General features: G+C 39.2%; 1 pseudogene; it reads left to right on the plus strand.

Annotated features, from left to right (window-relative positions):
* The first annotated feature begins 4,823 nt into the window (after positions 1-4,823).
* Positions 4,824-5,472, plus strand: LOC108592798 (nucleophosmin pseudogene; annotated as a pseudogene).
* Positions 5,473-12,554: the final 7,082 nt, after the last annotated feature.

The following is a 12,554-nucleotide window of genomic DNA, read 5'->3' on the forward strand; positions in this document are numbered from 1 at the left end:
CAGTTTGTCTCTGGAAGGGCTAAAGACTGAGAAGTTAGTTAGGGTCAGCTACATGGGTACTGCTTGCCTATGTGACTGACGTCCAACTAAAAACATTTGACACCAAGGCTCACGTAAATTTTCATGGCAGCCCACACTTTATATTCAGCAAATCTATCCTTTAGAAATAGGAAAAATTCAGACATTTCTTTTTTTTTTTTTTTTTTTTTTGAGACGGAGTTTCACTGTTGTTACCCAGACTGGAGTGCAATGGCGCCATCTCGGCTCACCGCAACCTCTGCCTCCTGGGTTCAGGCAATTCTCCTGCTTCATTCAGCCTCCCGAGTAGCTGGGATTACAGGCGTGCACCACCATGCCCAGCTAATTTTTGTATTTTTAGTAGAGAGGGGTTTCACCTTGTTGACCAGGATGGTCTCGATCTCTTGACCTCGTGATCCACCCGCCTCGGCCTCCCAAAGTGCTGGGATTATAGGCATGAGCCACTGCGCCCAGCCCAGACATTTCTATATAAACAAAAATTGAGAGAGTTTGTTGCCAAAAGACCTTCCTTACAAAAAATGCAGAATGTAGTCCTCAGGTTGAAATGAGAAAACTCTAGGTAGAACAGTGGACAATAACTGGAATCATATGAAGAAATAATAAACAGTGGTAAGATAGCTGTGTCAGCATTAATGTACTTTTTATTAGTGCCTCTTTCTTCCTATCTCATTAAAAACACAATAATTATGAATCTATATTTACTAGAGTACATGTTTTTCTTCCTCCAAAATTTGTATGTTAAAGTCCTAATGTCAGGGGTGTGGGCCTCAGGATGGCATCAGTGTTCTCATGAGAAGAGCTCTCTTTTCTTCCATGTGAGGATACAGGGATGAGGCAACAGTCTGCAGACAAGGAAGAGGCCTCACCCGGAACCAACTCTGCTGGGAAGTTCATTTGGGCCTCCCAAACTCCAGAATAGTGAGAAATGAATTTTTGTTGTTTAAGGCACTTAGTCTATGCCATTTTTATTATAGCAGCCTGAATTGACTGAGACGTTATATTTATGGGCACTGAACAGGTGAGGATATAATTTCTGACAGTAAAAACACAAAGGGAGAGAAGCTATACAGAGGTAAACTTACCGACTTATCAAAATAGATTATTGTAAATTAGATGTTAATTATAATCACTAGGGCAACCATTAAGAAAATAACTAAAACATATGTAGTACAATAAATAACAAAAGAATTAAAACAGTACACTAAAAAACGTCTATTCAACACACAGTGAAGGTAACGGAAATAGTAATGGAGGAATTAAGAAATGGAAAGACATAAGATATGAAGAAAACAAATAGCAAAATGGCAGGTGTGAGTCCTTTCTTATCAGTAACTATGTTAAATCTAAATGAGTTCACCTTTTCAACCAAAATGCAGAGATTAGGAAAATTGATTTAAAAATACCCAACGTGGCCCAATTATATATTAGGTCTATAAGAGACTCACTTTAGATTCAAAGGTACGAAGTATCTTTTTTACAAGTAAAAAGATGGAAAAAGATATTCCGTGCAAACAGCACCTCAAAATGAACTGAAGTGGCTAATCTACTACCAGACTCAACAGACGTTAGGACGAATTGTTATGAAAGACAAAAGGGGACATTATGTAATAATGAAAGACCAACCCATCAAGAAGATGTAACAATTACAAATGTGTATACGCCTAACAACAGAGCTTCAAAATATGTGAAACAAAACCGACAGAACTGAAGGAAGATACAGTTCAAAAATAATCATCGGAAAACTTAAAACCCCACTTTCGACAGCGTATAGAACTACTAGACAGAAGATCAGCAAGAAAACAGAAAACTGGGACAACACCGTAAACCAGCGAGGCCTAACACACATGATAGGAAACTTCTCTTCAAGTGCATATGGAGTGTTTTCCAGGATACACCACGTGTTAGGCCACAAGGCAAGACTCAATAGATTTTAAAAGATTGAGGTATGTTCTCTGACCGCAATGGAGTGACATTAGAAATGAGTAACGAAAGAAAATTTGAAAAACTCACAAGGATGTAGAAAATGCAAAAGCACACACCCGAATAAACAACAGGACAGAAAAGAACTCACGATAGAACTTAGAAAATACTCTGAGATGGAAAACAAAAATAAAACAAATCATAACTTATGAGATGCAGGAAAAGAAGATGGAAATCCTATGAACAACTTTATTAAGAAAGATCTCAAACCAATAACCTAACTTTATCACTCCTTAAAGAAGAGAAAAAGGAAAGCAAGCGGAAGGAAGAAAATAATAAAGATTTGAGTGCAAATTAATGAAATCAGCAATAGAAAAACAACAGAGAAAAAGCAACGAAACAAAAAAATTGGTTCTTTGGAAAGAGCAACAAAATCAACAAACTTTTATCTAGATTTACCAAGAAAAAGAAGAGAAAACTGTAATTACTAAAATCAGGGAAGAAAGTAGGGACAGTACTACCAACCTACAACAATAAAAAAGATATGAAGAGAATACTCTGAACAATTGTGTGTCAAAAAATTAGAGAACATAGATGAAACTGACAAGTACTTAGAAGGACACAAACTACCAAAGCTGACTCAAGAGGAAATATAAAATCTGAACAGACTTATAACGAGGAAAACAATTGAATCAGCAACTAAAAAAAAAAAAAAACCTCCAACAAAAATGTTCAAGATTAGATGGCCTCACTGGTGAATTCTACCAAATGTTTAATGAATAATTAACACCAAAAAATAGAAGAGAAAGGAACATTTCCTTGTTCATTATAAGGGGCCAGTATTACCATACCAAAAAACAAAGGCATTACAAGAAAAAGTAAAATTACAGACCTACATTCTTTATGAATATAAGTGCAAAGATCCCTCACAAAATACTAGAAACAAAGCCTGGAAGTGTATATAAAGGAACATAAACCATGACGGTGGGAATTGTCCCAGATATTCAAGGGTAGTTGTGCATAAGAAAATCAATGTAGCACACCATATTAATAGAATGAAGGGGAAAAACGCTCATGATCATTCCAATACATGCAGAAAAAGCATCTGACAAAACCCTTGCATAATAAAAATACCCAACAAAGCACAAAATAGAAAACTACTCAACCTGATAAAGGTCATCTATGAGGGACCCAAAGATTCAAATAATCTTTGAATAAGATTATTCAGCATGATGCCAGAGTGAAAGCTTTCCTCCAAGATCAGAAACAAGACAAGGATGTCCACTTTGGCCACCTGTATTCAATTTTATGTTAGAAGTTCTAGATAGCACAATTAGCAAGTAAAAGAAATAAAAGGCAACTAGACTGGAAAGAAAGAAGTAAAATTATTTCTGTTCACAGATGACATGGTGTTACATATATTAAAAAAAAAACAAAGAATTTATTAAAATCCCCACAACATTGGTGCTAATAAAGAGTTAATCAAGGCTACAGGATACAGCCAGGCATGGTGGCTCATTCCTGAAATCCTAGTACTTTGTCTTTTTTTTTTAATTGCATTTTAGGTTTTGGGGTACATGTGCAGAACATGCAAGATAGTTGCATAGGTACACACATGGCAGTGTGATTTGCTGCCTTCCTCCCCTTCACCCACATCTGGCATTTCTCCCCATGCTATCCCTCCCCAGCTCCCCCCCCGTGCTGTCCCTCCCCTATTCTCCCCAATAGACCCCAGTGTGTAGTGCTCCCCTCCCTGTGTCCATGTGTTCTCATTGTTCATCACCCGCCTATGAGTGAGAACATGTGGCATTTCATTTTCTGTGGCGATCATTAAAAAATCTGGAGACAACAGATGCTGGAGAGGATGTGGAGAAATAGGAACACTTTTACAGTACTGGTGGGAGTGTAAATCAATTCAACCATTGTGGAAGACAGTGTGGCGATTCCTCAAGGACCTAGAAATAGAAATTCCATTTGACCCAGCAATCCCATTACTGGGTATACATCCAAAGCACTATAAATCATTCTACTATAAGGACACATGCACACGAATGTTCATTGCAGCACAGTTTACAATAGCAAAGACCTGGAACCAACCCAAATGCCCATTGATAATAGACTGGACTGGGAAAATGTGACACATGTACACCATGGAATATTATGCAGCAATCAAAAACGATGAGTTCGTGTCATTTGTAGGGACATGGATAAATCTGGAGAACATCATTCTCAGAAATCTCAGTACTTTGGAAGGCCGAGGCACTAATGTTACCTGAGGTTAGGAGTTCATGACCACCCTAGCCAACATAGTGAAACCCCATCTTTACAAAAAATACAAAAATTATCCAGGTGTGGTGGAAGACGCCTGTAATCCAGCTACTCAGGAGGCTGAGGGAGAAGAATCGCTTGAACCCAGGAGGCAGAGGCTTCAGTGAGCTGAGATCCCACCATTACACCCCAGCCTGGGCAACAAGAGCAAGACTCTGTCTCAAAAAAAAAAAAAAGAAAAAGGTTTACAGGATACAAGATCAACATAGAAAAATCAATTATATTTCTATTACACAGTCAATAAATAATCTAAAGATGACACTTAGAAAACAATTCTGTGTACAATATCATCAGAAAGAATACTTGGGAATAAATTTAACCAAAGAAGTACACGACTTGTACACTAAAACTGTAAAGCATCGTTGAAAGAAATGAAAAAAAAAAAAGGGCTAAATATACTGGAAAAACATCCATATTCATGGATTGGAAGACTTAATATTGTTAAAAGGGCAATATCCCAAGCAATTTACAAATTCACGCATTCTGACTTCAAAATGGTCAGTTTAGGGTCTGGTGCAAAGGATGAATGGCACATTGTTGAAGCAGAGGCAATGAATTATGAAAGCAATCCAAATAGATTAACACTGGCAACTTTGAAAATGACTGTACAGCTAATGGTTTCCCTTGGGGGCTCTGAAATAACACCACCAGTGGCCTTAGAGTCGAAGTGTGGTTCAGGGTCAGTGTATATTAATGGACAGTACTTAGTAGCTGTGGAGGAAGATGCAGTCAGAAGATGAAGAGGAGGAGGATGTGAAACTCTTAAGTGTAACTGGAAAGCTCTCTGCCCCTGGAGGTGGTAGCAAGTTTCCACAGAAAAAAGCAAAACTTGCTGCTGATGAAGAAGAAGAAGAAGATGATGATGATGATGATGATGATGATTTTGATGATGAGGAAACTGAAGAAAAAGCACCTATGAATAAATCTATATGAGATATTCCAGCCAAAACTGCACAACAGTCAGAATGGAAGACTCTAAACCATCAACACCAAAATCAAAAGGACAAGAATCCTTCAAAAAACGGGGAAAAACTCCTAAACAACAAAAGGACCTAGTTCTGTAGAAGACATTAAAGCAAAAATGCAAACAAGTATAGAAAAAGAGCATTGAACAGTCCTGGACACTACTGGTAAATTAAGCCCAAAGACGGGGAGAAAGGAAAAGGAGAGACACATAGAGTCCACACTGAGTGTCATCAACAATCCAGACTGAAGTTTTCTATTTTAATCTCAATCCGCTTTTCTGATTTGCCACCCATGCCTCTCCAGGCTGGAAATAATCTCACTCTTGGTTCCCTGAAGTGCTTTCTTCTGACTGCTGTGATTCAACGAAACTTGCCCTTTGCTTTCTATTACTTGTGCATTTGCCTCACCTCTGATCATATTTTAAATCACCTATCTCCTTAGCTGCTCGATAAACATTTGAATGAAAACAAAATTAACTTTAAATTGACCAAAGCCTTAATGTAAAAGCTAACACTATAAAACTCTTAGAAGAAAATGTAGATATAATTCTTTGTGATCTTACATAGGTAATGGTTTCTTAAATATAATGTCAAAAGCACAAAAAATTAAAAAATAGGTAAATTGGACTTCATCAAAATTTTAAAAATTGCATCACCAAAGAATACTATCAATAAAGTTAAAAGCCAATTCACAGATTAGAAAAATATTTGCAAATATATATTGGACAAAGGGTCTAATAATAGACTATGTAAATAAGTTTAGCAACTCAAAAACAAAAGACAGCAACTCACTTAAAAATGGGTGAAACACTTGAACAGATTTTCTCCAAAGAATATATAAAAATGGCACACAAGCACATGAAAAGATGCCCAGCATCATTAATCATTAGGGAAATGAAAATCAAAATGAGTTACCACTTCACTTCCACTAGGATGGCTATAAAAAAGACAAAACAAGGAAAATAAATTTTTGTGAGGATGTATACATTGAAGCTTTGTGTATTGCTAGTAGAAATGCAAAATGCTGCAGCTTCTGTGGAAAAGTCTGGCAGTTCCTCAACAGTGTAAATGTAGAGTTACCATATGATCTAGCAATTCAGTTCCACTCCTAGGTATCAAAAAGAGATGTACACTAATGTTACCTTTATAGTAGGATTACTCCTCACAGCCAAAAGTAGAAACAACCCAATGCCCATCAACTGATGAATGGAGTTTAAAAAAAGTTAGTGCATTCATGCAATGGAATACGAGTCAGTCATAAAAAGAATAAAGTAATAATAAATGCTACATGCACGAAGCTTGAAAGTATTATGTTTAAAAAGCCAGTCATAAAGGACACATACTGTATGATTCCATTGATATGAAATATTCTAAATAGGCAAATTCATGGAAACAGAAAGTAGATAGTGATTGCCCAAGGCTGGGGAAAGTGGAATGTAGAGTGACTGCTTATTTGGTAAGGAGTTTCTTTGTGGGGTTGATGAAACATTCTGGAATTACATAGTGGTGGTGTTGGTTACACAGCATTGTGAACACACTAAAAATCACGTGTACACTTTAAAATTGTTAAAGTGGTGAGTTTTATGTTTTGTGATCTTTTTCACAATGAAAAAAACCCAAAATGAGGGTAAAAACTAAGAAAGCAGAAGCCATGGGATCCAAGAAACAAGAGCTACATTGGAAAGAGGATGATGGTGAAGGAAGTTCCTAGACGCCCACTGTGCGCTTGAAGACAAAGAGCGATCCGTTCAGTGGGTTCTGGGAGAATATCTGTGAGAAGATGAAATTGATATTGCTCCTGATGTGTTCAAAAGTATTGAGAGGACATTTTGAAGACTGGGAAGAATCTGAGCAAATATAAAGGGAACTAAGTATATTCATGTGGGTGTTCCAGAAAAATGGAACCAATAAGAGAGTTGATAGAAAGACAGTCAAACAGATATAGAGATAGATAGATAGAAAGAGATAGATAAGAAAGGAAAGAAGGAAAAAGGAAGGAGGAGAGGAGGAAGGAAAGGAAAAAGGGAGAAAAGGAGAAAGAGATGAAAAAATAAAGAGATTTATTATAAGGAACTGGCTCACACAGTTACAAAGGCGAAGAAGTCTCTGCATTCGGCAAGAGACCCGGGAGAGCTGATGGTGGAGTTCCAGACTGAGTGCAAAGGTCTGAGAAGCGGTAGAGCTGATGGCGTAAGTTCCAGTCCAAGCTCAATTCTGAAGGGAAGAGAAGAGCAGTGTTCCAGCTCCAAGATAGTCAGGCAGAAATTTCCCCCTTCTCAGCCTCTTTGTTTTATTCACTTCCTCAGTGGATTGGATGAGACCCATCCCCATCAGCAAGGGCATTCTACTTTACTCAGGCTACAAATTCAAATGTTAACCTCATTCAGAAAACTCACAGAAATGCCTAGAATAATGTTTAACCACATAACCGGGCACCCCACGGCCTAGTCAACATGACACATAAAACCAACCATCAAACTAAGTCAATTTAAGAAAATAGTCCAGTTATTAATTTCACAGAAAACAAATAGTTGTGCATATCCTGTGTGGCTCAACTGAGAATAGCATTTATATTTGTATAGTTATGACATCAATATTAAATATTGAATTAATAAAAAATTTGACATAAGTATAACTGGAGTCTGAGGGGAAGAGAAATTGTGTGTGTGAGTGAGAGGGAGAGAGTGAGAGAGGGAGAGAGAGAGAACGGGGAGAGATGATAATGGTGGCACAAAGAGTAAAAAAGAGCTAAATCCTTACCTTCCACAGTGGAAACACATGTTATGCTGTCTAGTGCTGAAAATCACAAGGAGTGCTAAAAGTCATATGTGATTTATTGACACACAGGTGAAAAAAAAGAGCAATAGTTTAAAAAGCTGCAAAGATGGCCTCTTAGGAATGGAAACTGGAGATTGGAGGTGAGGAGCAGGGCATTGTTTTGGTTCAGCTTGAGTTTGCTAATAATTCTGGTAAAACAATTTGACTCTATAAGTAGGCATGCATAACTTTGATTAAAATAAAAACTAAATTTAAAAAATGTATGCTATCTGGAGTTCAAGAAGATCAAATAACAATAGCCTACTTTTCTTTGCTAATTTATTGTTCTGTATGGATTCCAAGTGTGATTAGAGGAGACAAATTCTTTCTGCATGTGATCCCATAAGCATGTCCTGTGTGTCTGAGTACACGTGTCTGCACATGTGCATGTGTTGATGGACATATTTAGATATGCTTATTCTTACGTGTACCAAAATGAAGAGAGATGTATGCATACATGTTGATGTAGACTGACTTATGAGCAGCTAGAGAGTAAATAATGTGATGCTTACCAGAGAAGAGACAATTGAAAGTAATATAATTCATTAAGGAAACCATAAGCAGACACCAAGTTTTAAAAAATCTAACTAAACAGCTCTTCTTTAGAATGTGAAGGCATTGCTAGAGGAAATAATTGAGGATATGGAAATAACTCCTATTTTTTGCTTTGCAGTCATTTTTCTATAAATAGAGAAATATGATAATTATCATTGCCAAAAACCATGTATTATTCATTATAAAACTTATAAACACAACAACAAGTTCTTGTCAGTTTCTGGAACAAATCAATGAAAGAAACACTGAAGGAAATAAATATTTAAATGCCATCTGATATTTTTGAAAAGAAAATTTGTATTTAAAATATATAAATTGGTTGATTAAAAATTAACAACTGTTTTAGAAGGATTTGTGTGGTAGCATAGCATTGGAGATTGTTGCATCTTCCCAGAGAGAAGTGAGATTTGTTGAGACAGAATTCTGGAAGGGAAAGTATACAGCTGATTTTAACCCTGGAATCTTAACTCTCCCTTTCTACTAAGAACCATCTGGCACAATTCTCAGAGGAATAATTTGGTTCAGACTGGATAGAGATGACCAAAGGACTCACTGAGAAAATCTAGACCCAACTGATTAATGAAAATATGTATGTATACATTTATACAATAAACAAGAAAGAAACAGATCATAAACTCTGCTGTTAATCCCTGGCTTATTCTCTCTGAGAGTATATTACAGCAGCAGTCCCTGACCTTTCTGGCTCAAGGGACCCCTTTTGTGAAAGACAGTTTTCTCCATGGATGCAGGCTGGGGGCATAAAACTATTCCACCTCAGATTATCAGGCATTAGTTAGATTCTCATAAGGAGCACGCAACCTCGATCCCTTGCATGCGCAGTTCACAACAGGGTTGGTGCTCCTAAGAGAATCTAGCTAATGTCTCTGCTAATCTGAAAGGAGGTGGAGCTCAGGCTTTCACGTTCGCTCTCCCACCACTCACCTCCTGCTGTGCGGCCAGGGTCCTAACGGGCCATGAATCAGTACCAGTCCGCAGCCCGGGGGTTGGGGACGCCTGTATTTATGGACATCCTTGGCCTGTTCTTTTCCTGGGTGTTAAACATTTCTCTTGACTTATAAAGGAGACGACCAATTGTTCACCCTGGTTAAAACTTTGTTAAAAAGTCTTAGTACTTGATTGTGTTTTCTACAAATACCGTGTTTATTCTGAGTGTTTACCACTGATTTCTAGAATAGGCATTGTTTACCTCTACTGTCCCTGGCCAGCACTGGCTGTGGGTGTAGGTTCTGTGAGTCTGTTTTGGCTGTTCTGCTGTGTACTCTCAGCTCTGATGACTGTGTGCTTAGCATACTGTGGGCAAATTTAAAATTCTTTTTGGAGGGAAAAATCATTTCTGGCTGAGCTAGAGCTAAAATCATCCATCACTGTACTCAAACACAGGCACCAAGATGTTTTCTCTACAGCACCATCAGACATCCCTCCAGGAGCAGGAACTAGGTGTGACACTGTTCAATATTTTTAAATCTGGCATCATCTACCTCTCAGAAGAAACTTGAAGAGGTAGTTTAACCTGTGGTCTTTTCCTCTTTCTAAGCTGGACTGCATTACTAAAAGTCACAAACTGAACAGATGCATGAATGCATAATGCCAGCAGTTGGCAGTTTCTCCACGGTGGCATGCTCAGGTGTCCATCTGCATTTGTTTATCCTGTTCTCTCTTCCCATTTCTTCTGGTAACAAAACTCCCTTTATAGTTGAAGAACCCATTCCGTGAGATTTGGAAGGGCCAGATTTTCCCACTTCCCTACCCACTGAGAAAGAGAAAACACGTACATTAGGAGTTTCGGGGCTAAAAAAGTGGGGAAAGCCAGTGTGGTAGGGGAATTCATCCTGAGGACTTTGCACAAGCAAGTTACAGAAATAGAATCTCGTTTGCTTTCAGGACATGTGTTAGCACATATGAAATGTTGATATGTCTTCATTTTAATGCCTCTCTACTACTTCCGATGTTTATGTTAGCCTACCCCAAGTGTTTCCAAACTTCTCTGATCATCAGAGTCACCAAAGGAGCTTGAAAGGGAAGATGGACAAAACATACCCAAATATTTTGGAATCACATCAGGAAATGGGCTTTTTTTCAGAAGCTGCCCAGGGAGTTCTTCAGATGAACCAACCTTGAAATTTACTGTTCTGCATACAATGTGGCTTCCATTCATGAAATCATTAAATGATTATATCTCTGGCTGCTGCAGAAAGGCAGATGTGATATTTCACAGCACCACGTGTTTCTGCTGAAAGGCCTGCCACTTTCAACCCAGACCAAAGAGGACAGAAGGAACTCCACTCCCCACTCCACAGGGCAGGCTGAACCCAGGACCAACACTGAGGTTACAGAATAAAGAGGCTCCAATTAGATCATAGGGGCAACATGCTGCCAAAAATAATTAATTTAATAAAACCCACTTGAGGATAAAAGTAATCAGTGGCCAAGGTTTTGCAGGCTATATTTGAGGGAAGTAAAATCTCTGTATCACTGAAAATGTGTATAATTAAAGTGAACAGTGAGTTCATTCATAAACAGAGAATGAGGGACCCTGCTTCAAAACAGACATCTCAAGGCAGATGAACCTGCAGCAAGAATAGAACAGGATGTACCCTAATGAGCCACAGATCTTAGACTAGCCACAGAGATGAGGGAACCAGACTAGACCAGAATGGAGAGCCCTGTCTTGGCCACATGGGGTGGCCAGCCTCCCAGATGGTACCCAGTGATCTTCCCCTGTAATATGCACCCTGGTATAGCCCCCTTCAATGTTGTACCTGGTGCTTGGTGTGACCAACAGCAGATGGCCTAAATGATGACCTGTCACGTCTGAGACTAGGTTGCAGAAGGCTGCAGCCTCTGTCTGGGGGCAGTTTCTCATTGGCCTCTGTTCTGTCTGTCTCGGACCACCTGGCTCAGGGGAAGCCATACTGTGAACCGTCTTATGGAGAGGCCAACTTAGGGAGGAACTGACGTCTTCCATCAGGAGCCCTGAGAGTGAGCTTAGAGGTGGATCCTGCGCCCTCAGTGAATTCTTCAGGGACTGTGGCTCTGAGAGTGAGCTTAGAGGTGGATCCTGCGCCCTCAGTGAATTCTTCAGAGACTGTGGCTCCAAGTGACAATTTGACTGCAATGTCATCTGAGAGCCTAAGCAGGAGCCACCTGGCTTGGCCAGTCCTGGATCCCTGAACCCTCAGAAACTGTAAGGTAATAAATGATGATCATTTTCACCTGCTAAGTCTTAGTGTCATTTACCACAGAGCAGTAGATAACTAATGCACCACGCCAACGTCGCCATGAGAGAGTCTATCCATTTATGATCAGGAATGACTCTGTATCTTCAGAACTGGTAACATATTGATGCTTTCGCCAATTTAAAGTGCGTCATTTATATTCTGGGGTGTTGGTCAGTACTTCTCAACCCATTTTTTGTCATCATCACTCTTTTATTCCGCAAACATTTGATCATCTGCAGTACCAGCTCCAGCTTTAGGCGCCATAAATACAGCAGTGAGCAAAAGTGGCAAAGTCCCTACCTCATACAAGCTTCATAAAAAGCGAACGAGTGCTTGAAAAGGCAATTGCATATTACGATAACACGCACAGAAAAGACAAACAGGTGACCTGAATGAGGGTAACTAGCTACAGGGCTGAGTGAGAGACGACTTCTCTTGATAGGGTGGTTGGGAAGGTTTCTCTGCATTTGCTGAGATTGAAGGGTGAAAAGAGCAGGCCATGGGAAGGGGCTAGGAAGGGAAGCCCAGGCAGAGAAAAGTCAAGAACAAGACCCTAAGCATGCAAAGGGGACCAGAGAGGACCTCCTTCCTTAAAAAGCCCATCCAAACTCTGTGGCTCCCAAGATGTTGGTGCCCAGATAAGTGCCCTTCCCTTGAGCAGGTAGCTAAGTTTAGTTTCCTCTTCCCCCAA

Source organism: Callithrix jacchus, chromosome 11 (genome assembly GCF_049354715.1).
Source record: "Callithrix jacchus isolate 240 chromosome 11, calJac240_pri, whole genome shotgun sequence".
Taxonomy (NCBI): Eukaryota; Metazoa; Chordata; class Mammalia; order Primates; family Cebidae; genus Callithrix; species Callithrix jacchus.